Source organism: Zeugodacus cucurbitae, chromosome 4, assembly GCF_028554725.1.
Source record: "Zeugodacus cucurbitae isolate PBARC_wt_2022May chromosome 4, idZeuCucr1.2, whole genome shotgun sequence".
In the NCBI taxonomy this organism is placed as follows: Eukaryota; Metazoa; Arthropoda; class Insecta; order Diptera; family Tephritidae; genus Zeugodacus; species Zeugodacus cucurbitae.
In genome coordinates, this window is record NC_071669.1 from 13,904,279 (window position 1) to 13,925,913 (window position 21,635).

The window sequence follows — 21,635 nt, forward strand, 5'->3', positions numbered from 1 at the left end:
TAAGGCGGAATTAAAAAGAAAAGCTGACGAAAGCTAATAATTTGCAATTATAATAGTTTTAATTAAATTGTGAGTTAATTTTATGACGTCCTGTAACTGCAGGACATTTAAAAGTTCGAATTACAACTAAATAAGTTTGGAATTTTTACCTCTTCGTATAGCCAATAGATGTAAATAGATGGAGAGAGCAATACTCCAACATATTTTCTTCTAAAATATATGCGCACGGAAGTAAGCTTTCATCGTTGAAGATAATAAATTCTGTAATTGAAATATTTTAAATTTTCCACCTCAACTTGCATATAAATCTGTAAACAATACATCAATTTACTTTATACGAACAATTTACCAAGAATTCATCAAAAATATCAAGATTATGCATGTAGGAACACATACTTTGTATATTTATATTTTGTGGCATATTCACCAAATAATTTATACAACAACCTGTAAGCTTCTTGTCTTGTTATACTAATATCTGTATCCGCATCATACTAATATATAAGGAAACAACAACAAATTGTTTGATAAGCTAACTTATCATAAATATAAAAAAATCACTCATACGCACTGGCTGACCAAAGCGCACGCAACCAAAATAATAAATCGACTCATTGCTCATGTTGGCCAGTGAACTGTGAGTCAATATTTGTCAATGAAAAATGTTTTCGTTGAATGTTCTGAGAATTTTATGGAGATTAATGGTCACTTAAGTCTCTCACAATTGAAAAACAAATATGTTTTCAAGTAAATAAATTTCTTTGCTTTGGTGCTGAGCAGCTGTTTGGCTGCACGCAAGCTGTCGATAGAATTGATGATTAATTGTGGGGTTTAAGGAAATATGTATGTTGATAATAAATAATTGAGTACTTTTTAGTGAAAATATTTTAATTATTATATTAATAGACTTTAGGTACTTTTGTATGAAGAAATGATCGATGAAGCTGTTGTTATAATACAATGAATGTATTTTGAGAAGTTTGTTATGCAATAAAACTTTTTATTAAATATTTTCGGTTAGCAAAACTGATTTTTGGTGAAGTGGAATATAACATTTTTGCAATTTTATTACGGAATTTAAAGCAGAAATAATTACAAAACTACGAAAATATGATTTGAACAAAAAATATCATATATAAAATATTTAGTAAATAAAAATAAATTTAAATTTTAGTTGACATTTTTTAAACCAATAATGATTTAAAAAAGAATTTTTGTAAAGAATTAAACTTTTCCATAGTAAATCGTAGCAAAAATATCGAAATGAAATCGCAATCTAGAATGCAGTGTAGAATTATGGCTGTTTATTTGTTGCTGATACAAACACACAATTTTTTGCAGTTGTAGGCATACATTGGTATCTCAAATATAAATCTGTATGCATGGATGTTCATAATAATGATTTCGCATACCAATCTTTGCTTCCACGACAATTTCTTCTATACTTTCATGACTGAAAGTCACTGAATTTTAACCCCTAAACGCCTGGCGGTTCCCCTCGGAACCAACCACTATTTTTGTAAACTTTTCGTGTATAGAAAAGCATTTTCAAATATTACATTAAGTGACCTTTTACTTGATATATCCGTTAACTTCTAGTTCAGTCTGCATTTTTGTGTGGGATTCGTAGTAATTTCTATTTTGACTTGAGTAAGAGTACATCAAAATATTCATTTCAAGGACAATTTTGTACTTTCAACTGACTAACAATAATGACGAATGAAGTGATTTTAGGAGATCGAGCACGATGGCCACATATCAATAAAAGACGATTTTTTTGTTAAATATATATCTAAATAAAATGTATTTCTCGAATGAAGAAAGTTGTTTCTCAATAGAACTCCCAATAAAATTCTCTTTAAAATCTAAAATAATAAAATGGTAGAACAAATGTTGTTTGTAACCCATAATTATAATACACATCAACATTTGAGTGAATCGGAGTTTTCAGTCTTTCAAGGGCTAAGGGTATTACAATTATTCTGCGTTTTACGTTTACTGTGGCTATGTATAAATATTTAATATAAAACAAATTTTTTTACTGAAATATTCTGCATATTGAATGCAAAATATGGAAATTCAGCAGTAGATATCGACAAAAGTATTATTTACGAGCTTAGAAATATATTATATATATACAAATTAACACATATTACAAATATTTATTTATAACTAATTTTAGAGAACATATTCGAACCCAAAAATACTAATACAAACTATTCAGCATGAACATCAGTAAAATTAAAAAAATGAGGTGTTAAAATTTTTTAAAGAAAATTCAAATTTAATAATATTGCAATTAAATTGTTTTAACGAAACATAAGCAAAAACACTCTAAGTTACTCAATTATTCTTCTTCTTGACTGGCGTAGACAACGCTTACGCGGTTATAGCCGAGTCCACAACAGCGCGCCACGCATCTCTCCTTTTGGCAGTTTGGCGCCAATTGGTAATACCAAGTGAAGACAGGTCTTTCTCCACCAATCGGAGTGGAGGTCTCCCTCTTCCTCGGCTTCCACCAGCGGTTACTGCATCGAAAACTTTCAGAGTTGGGGCTCTTTCGTCCATTCTACCTTCAATTAATAAATATAAATACATATAAATATAATTTATATATTTTTCTGTTTAATTAGCCACTAATATTTAGTGCTCATTCCCTATTATGACTGGCGATTTATGCGAAATATAATATTTAAAATTATTATAAAATTTCTACATTTACTAAAACTTAATTTTATTTATTCACAAACAGCAGTAAATAATTTTAGCAAACCATAATTATGCTGCGCTACCCCGGCTACAGCCCATTAATTAACCGCTCAACAGTGCGTATGAGTGATTAAAATGCTATGATCAAGCGCTAAAATAGTGTTTATATTGAAGACCGAAATTTCCAAAAGCGATATTTATGAAAGCTACCAACAGTTGAGTAGTGTACACAAAACCGCTACAGCAACTGCTGCTGCGTAAATTGTCCGATGCAATGCCTAATAATTAGCCAACGTATGACGTATGAGTGAGGCGATGTGAACGGTAAAATCAAAGGGAAAATCATGCGTCAATATTTGTTATAAAATAAATTTGATTTTAAACAAATTGTGACCACCGACACCAAAAATACTGCATAAATTTGCATATTGCAATTTGACATACATGCGTTGTTGTTCTGCATGATTGGTTTGGCGCTAGTGCGCAGCTATTGTGTGCCACGGCGTATGCGTTATGATTATTAAATATGTTATGAATGAGGAAATATAGCTGCGGTCGGCCTATTTAACGGTCATACTATATAAATATCAACTTCTGTTTATTAAATGTGTGGTTAAAGCTTGGTGGTCGGGCTTTTCATTTGACTTTGAGTTATTTGTTGAACAAAATTTTTAATTTAATTTTTTTAATGTTAATTTTTGGCCTGTTAAGGTTCAAGTTGAATATTTTTTCGTATTCCTATATATGTTTTCCCTGAACACCATATAAACTGCGTGTTTTGCCTTTTAGTTAACACATGCTTCACTAACCTGCTGAACTATTTCTCGCGTGTATGCATGCAATGCGCCAATTTTCAATTTCTATGAAATGACATTGAAAGCACACATACACTAAAAACAGCAGTTGAGAGGGCAGTAAACAAATATTTACATAGCTAAACACAGCAGAGTAGGCCTTAGTACCGAACATTTTTGACTGAAATAAAATGCAAACATACTCTTGCGGCCATCTGCGCATTGCAGTGTTATGCCACAATTATAAACTGAAACACACATGCATACTCACACAACTGCTTGGTCAATCAGTCAGGCATGTGGAAATTTGGGCAAATTTAACCGCTCGTATATTCGTAATGGCACAAGCCATTCATCATTGCCACTCCGATGGGTCAATAGAGCGGTGATGGACATCGTTGTTGTTTGCTCCGGCTAGTGTGCGCGTGATATAGTATTCACAAAGCTTTAATGAACTCATAAACAGCTGGTTAACATGGAACATATTTTATACGTGGTTTCTTAAAAACTTTTGACTAACGCCTGAGTTTTTTCTCATAACCTAACCTACTAAATTACTAATTGAACAATTAACTAATTGAGTTCAATTTACTAATTGAATAATTACTAATTGAGTTCAATTTACTAATGGCACTTAAAATAATAACAGAAAAATTAACTTATTGGATAAAATGAAAAAAATACTATTTTACTAATTGAGTTGAATTTGTAAATTAAACAATTAACTAATTTAGTAAATAGAACTCAAATTGTTGCATAGTCTAGTAATGTGTAAATAATATTGAACAATTAGCTATTTGTGTTCAATTTACTAAGTATCTATAGTGAATTGTGTTCAAAATTTTCAATCGGTATTTTATTAATTTAATCTTTTAAATTTGATTAAGAAAAACCTAATGAACTAATTGAGTGCAATTTACAAATTAAACAATTAACTGATTGAGTTCTATTGTCTATTGTTGCATAGTCCAATAATGTGGAAATAGTATTGAATAATTAGCTATTTGTATGCATTTTACTAATTAAACAATTAACGAATTGTGTTCAAAACTTTCAATTAGAATTTTATTAATTAAATTAATGTATTGAATTTGATTAACAGTTAAATAATTGAATTCCATTTCATAAATGGATATTTAACTAGTTTAGCACTATTTAGTTATTCCATATTCCAATAATGTGGAACTTTTAATATAAAATTGGAAAATTTGCTATTTATCTTCAAATTACTAATTGAAAAAATCAACTAATTCCGTTCAATATAAAAATTTCACTCGGAAAAGTAATTGAAAAGTTTTGAAATTGAATTTCATTTAAAAAATACCATTGAATTAATTGAATTAAATTTACTAACTAAACAAGTAACTAATTGAGCAACATAACATAAAAAAATATAATTGAACAATTAACTATAAATTACCTAATTGAGTTCAATAAACTACTTGACTCCGGATAACCGTTCAAATGGGTTTTAATTGACAACGATGCAATATAAAAATTCCGCTAAAAACATCTGGAATAAGACCCACAAACATTTGTACTGCATATTTTTAATTTCTAAATATCTAACAGGTCAATTGACATTTTAATTGCATCAGCTAATTGAGCCATTGGTATAAATTGCTCAAAATTCAATACATCTACATCCACATTTTTATGTAGGTGACACGCTCTCACACCTCTTATGTCCAAAATCCACTGCCCAAACTAATCACAGACAAGACTCTACCTTTGCCTGCCGCCCATTAACTATTATTATTATTTCGCATGCCGACTGTCTGGTCGACGTTGTTGACGCTCCTGTGCAACAAAATACACATACCAGCCTGTCAGCGGCATGTGGCACGTATTAATTGCAGTAACTAAATGGCGGCTGTAAAACAAACGTCCAACTGAAATTGAATAACAAATGGAAGCATAACTAATTTGCTTAAACAACGTTGTAGTTTGTGAGTGCGCAGGAGAGAGAGAGAGCGCGAGAGGGAAAAACGCAACATGAGCGTGGTAGAGTGAAATTATATGTTGACGGTGCGTTTCGTTTGGGCAATGCCCAGTCGTTTGTCACGCACATTATGATGACATGAAATGGCTGATAAATTACACGCTGACAAGTGCTCAGTTGGCAAATACTCGAGTGCGGAATATTAATGTTCTCTTTTATAAATTTCGTATTACTGTTTTGGAGTTGTGGGTTTCTACTTATTTTTATAGTGAATTTGCTTTACTCTTGGAGCAATTAACTCGTGAATAATTCTTTATTATTCATAAAAACATTTTATGTCTGAAATTGGACACGGTCAATTTTAGATCCTTTTGATGAACAAATCAATTTTAACTTAAACTTGCTATTATTAAAAGCATTCAGAGGTCTTCCTAAGGCAAACTAGCACATTCCAGAAGCATGATTTTTCAACGCATTTCTTTGTGTCGCTTCAAGCATGGTCTGTCCTCTAAAATCGACTTCAACATACATCCTATCCGATATATATCTAATTAAATTGACTTTCATGTTTACTCATTATAAACAAAATAAACAATAATATAACTAGCGTCCGAAATTGACTCTCTAATATTGCACAATGTATATTATCTGATCACATATATGTCTAACAATAGCTACAATAGCAATATTACAACAAATATTGACATACACTTGACTCGATGAGCACACACACACGGTACTTTAAAGCAAGTGACTCTCCCACAAAGCACCGATATGTTGTCGGTGCTATTTACAATCCTTTCGATTATTGATATATGAAAGCATGTGTGTATGTATGTGCATTTCAACAGATCCCTCAAACACTTGAACTTTTATGGCTTGCAACTACAATGTTTGGCTAAACAACCACTCAAGCAGGCAATGAACCACACCCAGGCAACCTTAAAGCCGAAATTGGTCGCACATATGTATATGTGTGGTAGTCTAATGCGTGAGTGTAATCATTTTCAAAACTATATGACCAATCAAATAAGTAACATGCAACAAATTGTCCACACGCACACCAAAAACGGTTTCAGGCAGTGATTGAACAGTGTGTCACACTCAAGTTGTATAAAGTTTATATTAAGTAAGTGTACAGTTATATAGACCTATAGACAGTGTGGTATGTACTTAAGAATAATTAATATTCCAGAGAAATCAAAATTTATATAGAAGTCTAAGCACTTTAAGGTTCTGGCACATTTGTTCTATAGCCACTTAGACTTCAGTGACTCAGACTGGTTAATTCTTCTAACTCTAACTCGGGATGAAATTGAGAATTAAATCTTGCTTAATTGAAGACTAGAAATGTTCATAAAATCTCGTGCACGGTATTCTATTTGATAATTGATCAGTAGATCAAGAACCTTTGAGGAAATTATTTTACAAGATGACTAGTAAAGTTTAACAAAGTTATCGGTCGTCGGATGTGGATCGTTAATATGGTCATTAGGGACTAATGTTAAAAAACTCTTCTCTCCTGGGGGTCAACCCATAATTCTCCTCCGACTAGGAGCTCAGGTTGTCACTTGAAATCCGAGATAACCTTTTATCTTGAATCTTGTGGATCTTGAATGAGTCTTAATTCCGATGTAGTAGACATATTCCTTGCATGTCTCGAACCCAAGACAATAGCCATCTCTTTCTTTGTTCTCTTAAGCATTTTTTTGTTATAATCTTCCATTTTACTTGCAAGATGTCTCATCGTTATATTAACACCGATAACTCGAATAGCTAATATACCTTAGACTCAATAGATTCCTTTCCTAATGGTCAAAGGCGACCAGTAAATTTTATTCTAAATACTTTTACCCAAATACTCGTATACTTCCCGATAAAAAACCACACAGAGCCACTTCTATTTGATATACGATTATTATATAACTAGCACTTGTGGCAAATATCACTCGCCCACATGCTATGCACTAGAGTTTCACTTACATGTTGCATTCCACAAGTGCCGCAAACCGCAAAACGTTCATGAAATCAAAACTTTTCAAACGGAATAACTCAAAAAGCGCAACAATATATCATACTCATATGTGTACGAATGAGAGAGAGATAAAGGGCAAATACATAGTTGCATTTGGTACAACGTAAACGAGTCTAAGTTATAGTGGTAATATGAGACGTATGCACGGCGATTGCGTTGGCTATAAAAATGCAATAAAAACTTTTCTTTTAACAATCGACTGGAAGCGGCAGAACACATAGGTTGTTACAGCGTACCCACTAGAGGTACATACATATGTAACAGAGTGGGTGGCTGTTTAGAAGATTTAGTGAAAGAGGCAGATAAATCTAACATATGAAATGAGTGCTACAACAAATAAAGAAGCAATCTCACCGGGCCCTATCAATTCCACACTACCTTCAGCACCTTGTCCCAACCCTCTTAAATAATTAAAATCAACTTGATACAACAGTTGTTGTTGTTATTGAAGAAAAAAGAAAGACATGAAAAAAATAAAAATTGTAATCACTTTTCATACGCCTACACACGCCTCACTTCATCCGTAGACCATTTTTCTTATGCCAAACAATTTCATTTCGTTTTAGAAATTCACACCGCTGCGTCCACATTTGATTCAGGTTTAGTGCTGGCGGGTTATCGCACACGAATGGCTATTTGAAAAGTTTTCCATTTATCAAAGTTAGTGGCGCAAGACCGCTAAGAGCATATGTCTGTATGTATGCGGTGAAGAAGCTACTTTTAGATGAGTATGAATGCACGCGTGTGCTGAAAACATGTTGCTCATATGACGTGGCGTGGCGCCGTTGGCTATTGAAGCACACACACTTGGGTCGTTAATGCTGAATTGGTGGAAAATTGAATTAGAATAGCGTAAATTTATTAAAAAGTTTATATAAGTAATGTACTCCATTTTATTTAAATTAAAATGACATCAGTTAAATGGCATATATATATTCGAGGCTATTAAGAATGTTTGGTTGTTTCTCAGTGGAAGATATTGTCATAAAATTTCGAGGACCTTACAAGAGCTGTAGGTTTCTTAAAACCTAATTTGTCTTTTATTTCAATGAGAACTCCAGAGATAGTATGAGCTTAGCCAGAGCATTTAGTGAAGTCGAATTTATCAGCAGTATTTGGAATCACATACCGCTCCAAAAGCGAATCCAAAATCTCATTTCTCAACTCCGAAGGTTAAGGAAGTATCTCGATGTTGAAAGAATATACTTTGGTGATCTCTGGCCACGAGGTTTCAGACAAGGTGACTCGCTATCGTGTGACTTCTTTAACCTGATGCTGGAAAAAATAGTTCGAGCCGCAGAGCTAAACAGAGAAGGTACAATTTTTTATAAAAGTGTACAACTACTGGCGTACGCCGATGATATCGATATCATTGGAAACAACACCCGCGCCGTTAGTTCTGCTTTTTCCCGCCTGGATAAGGAAGCGAAGCGAACGGGTCTGGTGGTGAACGAGGACAAGACGAAATATCTCCTGTCATCAAACAAACAGTCGGCGCACTCACGTTTTGGCTCCCACGTCACTGTTGACAGTCATAACTTCGAAGTTGTAGATAATTTCGTCTATCTGGGAACCAGCATCAACACCGAAATGGACATAGTCCAGCGAATAAAAGGACAGCGACTACGCTGGCTGGGTCATGTTGTTCGAATGGACGAAAGTGCCCCAGCTCTGAAAGTTTTCGATGCAGTACCCGCTGGTGGAAGCCGAGGAAGAGGGAGACCTCCACTCCGATGGAAGGACCAGGTGGAGAAGGACCTGTGTTCACTTGGTATTACCAATTGGCGCCAAACTGCCAAAAGGAGAGATGCGTGGCGCGCTGTTGTGGACTCGGCTATAACCGCGTAAGCGGTTTCTACGCCAGTCAAGTATGTCTATTAAAGAGAGACTGTGTATTTAGAAATATTTTACTATACGGTGTGATTATAGGTCGTAGCCGGCTCCATAAAATGTATAAGCTCAGCAAAGTTAGGATCAGCTATTCCTCGATACAAAGATCATACTTGAACAATCAAAGGCAAGTTCTTTGTGGATCCAGAAAACTTCTGAAATAGGATCATATCTATTCACAAACCGTCTCGAAACCATCTCAAATCTGCTTAGCCGTTTTATTTCTATTTCAACTAGTTCTCTTGGATGGATGGGACTATTCACATGATTCTAGATTATCTTATTTAAAACTACTCAGACAACTCTGAGGAGCTCCTTGGATAACTTGCCTCTTATTCCGGGAATGTAGGACCATGTCAAGATCATGTTAATCAAGCTCAGCAGCTCTTATTACAAAATAATATGTAGATTGAAGGACTTTCCGTATAAATGAGTACAATTGTTGTTAGAAAGCTCCGAAGATTGTATCAATTTCAGCACAAGTAACCAAAGAGCACTCATATGAAAATGAAAGGAAATAGGGGACAAGTAAGGGAACCAACAAAATGTGCAATAAGAAAACAACAACAACAGCTTTCAGCAAAGTGAAGAAAACTGCAATATAAGCAACAGCTTTAACTAATAAAAACAGTGAAGTGAACTGGAATCCTGCATATATACATACATACACAACAACAGGAGCACACACAAAAAGGCACAACAAAGAGAAAGTCGCAATATAACAAGACAAAATAAACTGAAAACCCCAACAGCACAATAACCAATTGCAGCAACAACAACAACAAAAATGACAACAATAATGCTTGCAACAGCTTTCAACTCCACCACAGCAAGACACAACAAGAAATAAGGAATCCAACGTTGTCTCGTCTCCATCAAAGTTCGAGTAAATGTCTTCGACGCCAGCGCTTACTTATGCTGCAGTACCGCTAGTATACGCTATATAACGAAACTATAGCTATAGCAACTGCTATCTTCGACTTGCCGCCTAACTGAATTTCTTATCGTGCAACGCTGCTTTCAACAGTTCAAATAACGCGCATAGGCGACGCTGTCACAAAGCCAAACGAAGTCTTAGATACAATTATACTCGTAGATAAATACTCGTGGGTACAGTTATATGTTGATATATACCGTTATAGTTGTATAGTTGTCAGTGCTGAATGCATTAGGCCAACAACTTTACGGTCGGTCATGTTGCACGATTGAAAAGTTTCTTTACGCGCGGCGCGCATAGCGTTCCGTCATTCCGCTTGTCTGCTTGGCAGGACAACGCGCCGCACATTAACTCTGCTCACGGTTCAGTCGCTATCGTTCCCCGCTCTTCCATTGTCTTTGCCATGGATTTGATGCAAGCGTCGTGGTATCATTTACCCATTCAGAGCCAGTGCACTAAGCGGGCAGCGAGTTGCAAGCATTGCAATTGCAAGAATGTATGTATGTTGTGCTGCCCATGATAGTGTCTACAGTGCGCACGTCCACACGTGATGTCGCTTTGCCATTGTCTAATGGTCATATTAAAATGCCTGGACGCGCTGGCAAGAAGTTGGCGCAGTTGGGTGGGGCAAGCGTTACAAGACAGTAGAGTTGCCTGTGGCGTGCAGTGTCTAACAGCCATGTCGCCAAGTTTTTCTTGAGTAAAGTGACTTTTTCGCTGTTCGTGGTTCACTCGCTCTTCTTCATTCTTGTATGGTCCTCCTCGCCTAGCTTTGCTTGCTTAGGCACCACCGCCTTACTGATGTCACACCACTCTACTTTCCACGTTAAAAACTGCAAAAACTTTCTTTCAAACAAAAAAATAAAATGTGCAGACTAGTTAATTGAAAATAATAAAAGATGGAGAGCAAAAAAGAATAATAAAATATATAAGAAAATTAGAATGCGAAAAAAGACGCGGTAAATGAAGCAAAAAACATCGAAAATGCACATGAATAGCAAATTCCGCATACTTTATTGCAGCACTTGCCACATTTTAACGGTAAACTCAGCAGACATTCGGGGTAAAACAGCATGACATGCGGTGCTAAGTCAAGCTATGCAGTGCTATGCTATGCTTTGCCATACCATCAACTTGACCATTCCACATATTTGCTTCTTTTTTCTTTTGGTTTAAAGTTTTTGCGGTGGCCAAAGGCAGCAACAAATGATACGTTACCCCTCTCTATCCGTGACACATAGAGCGACAACTTGCTCAAAGTTAACCAATTATCAACATATGGTGTCTCGCCGCTATTATTTGATCACCTTAGGAATAGCTAAGCGCACTCTAGTGACCCAGTCACACACACAGGCATACATACTAACACATATTCAAAATCATATATGAGAAAATATACTTCTAAGCTCATTCCTCAGTTCAGAGGGAATTACCTGATACCGGGCAAGTGCGCAAATACTCTCAAACTTCCTTAAATTTTCTATCGCATATGTGTTCGTAATTTTATATTAAGCAGACACACATACACCGCCCATTTGATTTTTCATATGTATGTTGGCGATAACAATCTGCCATTATTGCGCTTCAACTATGTGACAACCACGTGGCTTTGCGTGAACTGCATTACGTAGTGTTTGTTAGCCCTTAAGGTAACTACGTAAGAGATGGGTGGCGTTACAGTGACTTCGTCTACAAAGTTGTTCCGTTAATTATAGCAATAAGGCAATAATTTCATATCAATTACTTGCAGCCGTCAGGTGAGCAGCGACAGCAGTTATTAGAGCTATAAAGCTTTACAAGGCGACTTGAGACAACTAAGGTAATCGCAAGGTTTTTAAAAATATTTTTTTTTTTTTAAATTATAAGCGAAAAGAAAAACCTCACGCATAATTAAGAGTTGAATCACCACACAGCGCCTCTAGTCTGCAGAATAGCTACAATTTTTCGTACAATATTTATAACGCCATCTAACGGCTTTATTTATTCCAACCGATAGCTGTTTTATACATTTAGTAGTCATCAGAAGTGATATGTTTTAAAAGGAGTAATATTTATAAGGTATTCGATGGTTCCCGGAGAAGTTGGCGATACAGTCTTATTAGATAATATTAGATTTCTAAAAAAATATCAGGCAGAGGGTAATAACATTCTCGGAAAGATTTAGTAAAAGTTCATTAAAATTGTTGGTAAGGGCTGATGTTTTTGTTGTAGAAGAGCTACAAGAACTTAACTAGAGTCCAGGATATGCTGTGTAGGGGTACGCAAAGTCCTTAAAGTAAGTCTACTAAAGTCAGAATACCGATTCAAAAATTGGATCAGCAATGCTCGCAGTATACAGAGCGGCCACCATTATAATAACTGAACCGTTTTGAATATTTTTTTTTTTAATTTCTCTGGAATATCTGAGAGATTTACCGAAATTTTCGATAAAAAAAAGTAGCCACAAAATTGGTACTGAGGTTCTCATGTGGCTTCAGAATGCTTGAAAAGTTATAGTTCGTTTTCGGTATTTATACGGGCTATAACAGTAGAAATGCAGTATTCGTGCAAAGTTCTGTTCCGAAATCCTCACTGGTGCTTAATTTATTCATTGAAATGAGCGAATCAGATGGACCTCAAAATTGTGGTTTCAATGAATTAAAAGTGCTAAGCCGCCAGTAAGTGTTAAAGTAAAAACAATGGCGCAAGAAGAAGTGAAAAATGGGTGAAGAAAGTTCGACGGTTGGTGGGTTAGTTAGTATGTGGCATGGTGTCTACCGCTTTTTCGGCACCGATTTCAGCACCGAAAATGGCGTGCAACACATACGCTTATGAGTGGTCGTAGACCGTTGCCTTTGCCACACATACGTATATGTTTTTGTTTATGCTTTGGCTTTCACTTGCCGCGGCGTTGCATTGTCGCAGGAAGTAAAGCTGGAAAGTGAAAGGTAAGTCGAAAGTCTCATATAGCGCATAGTGAGTCCTTTGAGGACAAATTATTGACAATATTAGAGACATTTTATGTTATTAAAACTTCTAACAATATTAAAAAAAGTAGAGTAGTACTTAGTTTAGAAACTATTACGAGGTCCAAAACACTAATAATCTGGTCTAAGTACGTACTTGGACTACGTTCTAAAAATTTGAGAAATTAATCTCAAGAACCTTTAATAATTTTTACTCTTTACCCTGAGCTTTTCCGAGTAGATAGAGGCTTAGGTAAATTTTGTTGGATTCGAATATAAGCGGATCGCTTCCCAAACTGCGGCCAGAGAGGTTTACATTTTCAGTCGGTTCGACCTTCAGCTATTTAGGAGAAGACTGCACATTATCAGTGGGGTTTGAAAATTCTTTCAGTTAGATACACAGTTTCAAGTATGTATTGTCTGTCAAGATATTTTATTCTGGAGTTTTGCGAGTTAACTGAATGTCTGACTGAAAAAAGACCTGAGTAGTAAAACAGAGACCGCTTTGACATCGATCTCCAGCAGAAATGTAAAAATTGCCCTCCATTCGTTTAACGAAGTGAAAAAGACTGGACTCACGTTAGTTTATTTTTTTGGAAATTTCAACCATCTATGGGAAAAGACGTAAGTTAAATTAGGTTAGGTCAAGGGATAGATCTCCACGACTGCAAAGGATCTACCTTAAGCAGATTCAACTGTCCTATGCCGCACCGAAATACTTCAAATGGATCAAATGATCCTCAGGATTCGACGAAGCGCTTGGAATCTTTTGCATAGTTCTTTAGTCGGCCTGTCGATTCGCTAGGTCCGCCGAAGGTTCAAGCCTATTTCTATGTAACGATATAACTTCTAAGCAGTTTAACTACTAATTCCTCCTACTGTGCAACGACCCGCATCCGGGACCGGAACTAAGCAGACACTGCGACCGTTGAAGTGGTGGCACACTTCGCTGATGGCGCGAAAAACAAAACAAAAACAACGAACAATAAAGCCAGCAGGGACCAACAACAAAAACTAATAACGAAGACCTGCTACAAAAGAACAACAATAGCACAGCGCGAGTAGCAAGCCGCAATCACGCTACCGCTACCACCAGCCCACAATCAACTAGTTAGCAGAACGAATTTCTGCGCTCCACCGACCTCCTCCTTTGGCACCCACAAAGAGGCATGAAACTTCAAGCTGGCCTGTGCTGGCAGGTCTCTTTTATGACTATGAGCAACCTGCTAGTCGTTTCAACCTCTGCATTCTAAGCAACCAACCAAAGTAGCTGACCAACCGACCGTCCGTAAGTCTAGGCACAGGCTAACACAACCAACAGGCCCAAGTGTGCTAGGCGCACAATTTCAAAATCTCTTCGACCGGCAAACTCAGTAGACGCCACACAAGTCGAAAGCGGTCCGTCAAACTTGGACGCGTGTAACTCATAAAAGTGCAGTGCGTAATTTTGTGGTGTGTTTAATTTATTTTCGAAATTAAATTTCTTGCAGCAACATATTACAAAAACAACAATAATAATAAGGCTTTAAATAATTTGAAGCCTGAAATAATTAAAACTATTTTCACAGTTGTATTCTCAGCATGTAATATTAAAAATACTTTAGTGCACCACAATATCAATAACAAAAAATCAATTTTCATAAATGTTGTAAAATTTAAAGTCTGCGTCTGACAATGTATCAAATGTCATTAACCCGTTATTTGTGCAAAATTTGTTGTGAACTCTTCTGGAAATGTGTGTGTCGAGTGTGTGAGGAAAAGGAAGAGAACTCTGTACTCTGAAGTGTAAGCGTGAAAAGTGGGCGTGCATATCTGCCATTGCAATCAAATGGCTTGGTATGAGTCCATGCCATTTTTTCCGCACAACAATAATAACAACATAATTACGTGGATAAATTAGTTTGGGTGAAGGAACTGCTTCATAAAAAGGACATTGCTCGGTTGTGTGAATATATTTTATGAAAGAACATCCACGTATTTATATACTTTTATACTTTGTTATATAGAGAAAATATGACAATGGACAACTGAATTTTGTGAGAAAACATTAAGGATATTTCTAAAAGACTCTAGAACAAGTTTTTATTCAAAAAATATTGAAATCTGTGTTAAGTGTCCATTATAGTAAACTTAGTGGTTGAGAGCTATGATTTATAACTGAAAGTATTTTCCTAGAAAAGCCTTAAATACGGTCGTTTCGAGTATGGTTGAATACACGAAGATCACTCAGTGGACTGAGAGTTAAAATACCGACGGTTGAAATGTCAAAAATGTTAGAAACTGTTTTAACTAGTACGGGTGGTAGGCAATACCAAACCTCCAATGATTTTTTGTTATAAAAATTCGTTCCTTATTGGTTAAATAGACGAAAAACACCATGAATGACGGAAAATATCGATAAGCATAACTCAAATATAAGTTGAAATTCGATCTGTTATTTATAGAAGTTGTGATCATTATTAGAAATTAACATTTTCCATTTTTAACGCTCCACTGATTGATCAGTCTCGCATTGAACTCTGTAAAACCCAACTATTATCAAATATAGAATTGTGTTATAAACAAAATAACCACTTTGAATACCATAAACGTCGCCTCATGTATCGAAGAAATATTTATCAAAATATAGTATTATATTTCACCCATTGAGGTCAAGTAGCAATATGCTTTCCTGCAGGTATACCTAAAAATAAATATGTATATAAAGACAAAACTTTCTTTAAGAATTAATTAATTTCTTTAAAAATTAATTTTTCAATAGCTCAGAGCCACTCTTAAGCTACATCCTCGGGTAAAAACCATCATCTGCTGTCATGCCATTATAGTTCTCACTACTGTTCCAACCAACTTTGCAAATGTATCGATGTTAAATGGCGTACGAGTATCACAAAAACAAAGCTCGGCACTAGTTAGGCTTTCTAAATTATCAGTCAGCAATGGTACAAAAAGCACAGGTCGTTTTCATTATATCATTTTATCAATATGGTTGTTGTACTTGACTCAAACATTGCTTCAGAGCGAGTTTTAGAAGATGTTTAGTTCAAAAAGCATCTTGGATGATTTTGAGTAGTATCTTTCTGTACGATTTCCTCTAATGAAACTATTCGTACTAGTATTTTGCAATGGGCGCTCATAAAGATCTGATGGCGGTTTAAATATTATAAAAGAATTTGCAAAGGTATCACAGCATTATACAGATGATAGTAATAATATAAACTTCAAAACATTGAGCTTCATAAAGTTTTATTCAACTAAATATACCAATTCTTAAAGCATTAAAGACCTTTGAATATAGAGATAGAGATAGGGAGAGAAGAGAGAGAAAAAACAATTAGAGAAAGAGATAACAACAAGAGAAGGAGTGAGAGAGAGAGTTGGCCACTATTTTTATTATAAAACTCTCACAATAGGCAGAATATCTTTCCATGAATATGATTGGTAACTATTAAAACGAGATTTGTGGACGTTTAGTTAGAAGAAAGAGCTACTTATTAAGTACTAAATTTAAGGAAAACACTAGTTTGAAGCTCAATCTAATGGATTACATAGATTAAGCAAATATAAATCAAATGTGTGTCAACATTTTGAATTATCGCAGTCTCTTTCAGGATAAACCTATATTGGTTAGCCTAAACTAACAAGAACTTATATAGATTTAATACATTATGGGTCTATCAGTAAACTGTAATTTTAAAAGAAATAACGGCTAACTAGAATAACAGTAGCTCAAAGCGACATCTATCGTACTTCTAGGCTAGCTGTACCGCTGTTAGAAACTTTTACTACAATTTTAGATCCAGCTAACTAAAATTAGCATAAGTACGAAAAAACAAAGCAACGCCAACTGTGCTGTTAACGTCAACGGCGACGTCAGTGTACTTAATAAAAGTAGTAAAGTATGTAATTTGACTCAAAAAACAGCAAAGGATTTTAGTGTTTTGCACTCAAATACGTTTAAAAACTTTCTTAAGGCCACAACAAAACACAAATCACATACAGCAAGGTAACAACACATACATACATATGTACAGTTGCAAATGTGTGTGTATTTATGTGTTTGCGCTCAAGTGATTTGTATTGGCCGCAGGGACTAAATGAAAGCGTTGCTGTGAAAATTTCAAAAGCAAACGTGTAAAGGCGAAATAAAAACACAGAATAGTGTCGAATTACCACAGGTGGCAAAGCGACAAAGTAACAGTACAAAGGAAGTGAAAATAATAAAAAGTAAAACAAAAAGTCAAAGAAATAAATTGACCTAAAGCGGCAGAGAAGTTTACGCAAACACAATACAATATCAATTCAAAAAACAGTAAAAACTAATAAAAAAAATCATCAAAGAGATTCAGCACTGAGGCAATAACCAGCTACAACAAAGCACAAGAACAACGCACAAGTTTGTCACGCAGAACAAAGTCGCACCAGAACTACTTTCACATCTCTCAGCAAGCGCACAACCGTTTAATAAAGTTAAACAAATACAACAATAAACTTTAATATTTAGCTAATAGATTACTCTCACCTTAGCACTTGCGAGCGGCACTCTCTTCGTATAGAGCGCTCGTATTTACTTGCATTTCGGCAGAACAACAACAACGAAATCTAGTAGTTAGCTGTTAAGACTAAGTGCTCTAAGGTATTTCTTAGCTTAGCTTCTTATAAGAATTAGACACCCTCACCTAGCTAGCAGCAAAGATAAGAGAGAAAGAAAAAGTAGTAACGGCTAGCAAAAAGAAAAGGGCAAAAAAAAAGCAAAAAAAAATGTGAAGAGAAAAAGTGTAAGAAAACAGCAATTCGTGAGAGTGGCAAAAAATTGCTAAAGAACTTACAAAGTGACAAGCGACAACAATAACAACAACAACGAAGAAGGCAAGGTCTTGAGTCTCAGAAAACGCTTAAGTTTGTTTGTGTGGGTGTATAAAAACAACTACAATAACACAACTTTGACTAACAAACAACTTCAAACGCAATGTCCGCCAACGAAGCCGAAGTTGGCGCTGCTGAGACGGCAGCTATGACCAACGGCTAACGAGTCAGCGCCTTCGCCTGCACCTTCACCAGCGCCAGCAGCGTCAACGCCACCGCCACCGCAGCAGCAGCAGGAACAACAGCCGCCATCAACAGCTATGGACGATGCAATGTAATGGCACAAATTAGTTCTGCTGCACAGTTCGAAGGTGGCGTTTCAACATACGGTGCGGTCAAACAGTTTAACGAAGCGAGCAATAACAACAACAACACCAATTATACGAAATCGAACGGTTATCACCATAGTCCGACTAATCACTATAACAACAACAACAATAATTTTGATAACAACGGAAGTCCAGTAAAGAGTCCGCAACAACCACGTGGTTTGGGCCGCGAGACCAGCTTCCATCCCATACAACAGCATCATTTACGTCTAGCCGAAGACAGTGATAATGAAGATTACGAACTACAAGGCGCAGCTGGTGGCTTAAGCGGTGGTCCGAGCGGTGATTATTGGCAACAGCGCAACGGTATTATCGGCGCACCGGCTAGTGGACGTCAGAGTCGCGCCTTAAGTCCCACTTACGTCGATAATATGAGTGAGAATTCGGAGCAGTCCCCAGTCGTGACGCTAGTACGCTCCAAATCCCGGCCAGAGTTATCCTCCAATGCGCACTTGAATTCCGCAGTGAGCGCCGCTAGTCGCTACAACAATCTCTCGTACTGGAAGGCGCGTCGTGTGGTCTTCTATCGCAATGGTGATCCCTTCTTTCCGGGCGTGGAGTTGCGTTATCGCCCGGGACGTGATATCACCTCGTTGGACAGTTTGTTGGATAAGATTTCGCCGAAAATAGATTTGCCGCGTGGTGCTCGTTATGTCTTCTCAATGGACGGTGATCGCAAGTACCATTTGGATGAGCTCGAGGATGGCGCTTCGTATGTGGTGTCGTCGTTCAAGGCGTTCAAGGTGAGTGTGACGATTTCTCGTTTCCCAACTCAATAAGTATGTGTGCGTGCGTATTTGCCGGAGTTTAAATATAGCTACGTCTGGCACATGTGACTGTATGTTGACCTCGCCGTTGTCCCCATTAACCTACTCTAATTTACCAGCGCTATCCTCTCGCATATTCGTATATCAAGCCGCGGGTTCCCGAAACTCACTGAACTTAAATTTTGTGGTTTTTCTCGTCCAATCTCACTTCGTGCATATATTTTATGGCGTGTACTGAGGACACTTTTTGTGTTTTGCTTTGCAAATATTGTGTTAATTAAAAGAAATTCAGTAGAACTAACAATCTCTTATATGTATATACATACATATGTGGGGGTTGTATGATGTACTTGTATATAATGGCATGTATATGCCAAGTCGACTCTAACTGGAGCAGTTCACGAAAATCACGAAATCAATAAAATTTGAATATTTTGTTATTTTGCTGCTTTGTTCTTACTTTTCTTCAACACAATTTCTCACTTTTTACTTTCATTCACACCTACTCTTGTTATTATTATCGCAAGCGTCCTCAACTTGACCGGTCTCGTTCACATTCCCTGTTCTGGCTCTGAAATTCCGTTTTTGCAATTCCTTTACCTCCTAAACTTTTACATTCTTGTTGTTGTTGCTTTTTATATTATTTTGTTTTGACCACGTCATGCGTTACGCTCTTCGACTGTTCGTCATGGATTTGCACTTACATGCCACATTTAGCAGCTCTTGAAGTGAATTTCTTTGCCGGTAGACGGTGTACACTGGGAAAATAGTAGTTTAAATCGTGTAATCTCAAAAATAATTTGCATTTGTAACCTTAAACTCGAGTTTATTGCTTACTCACAAATTAGTTAAGAATAGAATAATAGGCCTTTAATGCGTATATGTGTAGAAATATATATGCTGGTGTAGAGATACAATCATATTTGCAACGCAAATGTGAAAAATTTGGACACACTTTGGTCCTTTGGTCATTTTGAAATGAAGTCCTTAATAGAACAACGTAGAAGGAAAACTTTAACTCAGATCCTAGTTTTGACAGCAGCGTGGTTTAACCGAGAATATACTGTATAAATAGTATTGACGATCGAAAATCATGGACAAAATTAAGTTCGAATTTATCTAAGCTAAATTTTAAAGTCTAACCACGAAACACTTTCTTAAAGTTGAAGTATATATGTACTTTTTTCATATTGTGGAAATTATTAAAAATTATTAAAACGGGCTGCCATATTTAGAAAAAAGTATAAAACTGAAAGTCTTTTAGAAGTTAATCTGAAAAGCTCAGTTGAGATAAATTTCCGATTGGAGTTGCCATCTATCGAAAATATTTAAAATAGCAAACTCTTAAAAGAGAGTGTTGAAAGGTAGTATGCTTCATTAAAGCATTCAAGAGGCATCACTGTAAAAATACAATAAATAAAAAATATCAGATTTCTATAAAACAAAGCATTAGAAAGAATTATAAAAGCAATCTCCTCTAACCCCTTTCGAATAGAGTTGAGAATAGAGTTAATTTAAAATTAGCAAATTGTTACATAAGATTGGTCAAATGTATTATGTTTAATAAACAACTTCGGCAGGCGTAAATTTAGATCTTTTATGGAATAGAGTTTTCAATAATCGGAAAATTTAAAAATTAGAACATTTCAATGAAATGATAGTCAGCCTTTCTGAAGCTGTAAAATAATTTAGAATATTATAAAAAATATCTTCTAACAATTCTTTCTCAGTGTAGCCTTACATTTCACCTATTTTACTCGACAATTTCGCACAACTTTGTTACATTTCCTTACACTTCTTTCTTAACGGTCACTTACTTTGCCGTGATTCTTAAAACGAACAAGCAGTAAAAATATCACTACCACCGCTACAACAGCCAAGAAAATAGCAACAACAACAACAGTAAAACAATAAAAAAGTATAAACACAATACAGCACAATATGCCTCTAAAAAATGAGAAACTACAAAGAAAGAAGGAGAAAAAGAAAAATCTCGTGGGTTTGAGTGCTGGGTGCGCAATATTTGATCAAAAAACGGGTGGTGGAGCAATAGTGGACTTATTGAGAGTGTATATTAGATGTTTGGCGAATGCCGTAAAGCACTAAAACAACAACACGACAGCTTTACAAGCACTTTATATGAAATCCGGCAACTTGCTGGTGGCAAGTGGCTTGTGGCTCGTTGGTGGGGAGTTGGGGCCCTAAGTGAGTGCGTGAGTGATTAAGTGTGCCTACTCCGCGTACATATGTATGCATATATGCTGCTCTTTTATTGCAGCTGAAGAGGAGGTGAATGCAGGCGAGTTGGCACTATTTTACACTTTATATTATGAAACTCGCACGCAAATCCAAACAATTAGTTACCGAACCTTCTGAACGCGAATATGGTCCGCATGGCTACTAGTGTCTGGGGTAACCCCATAA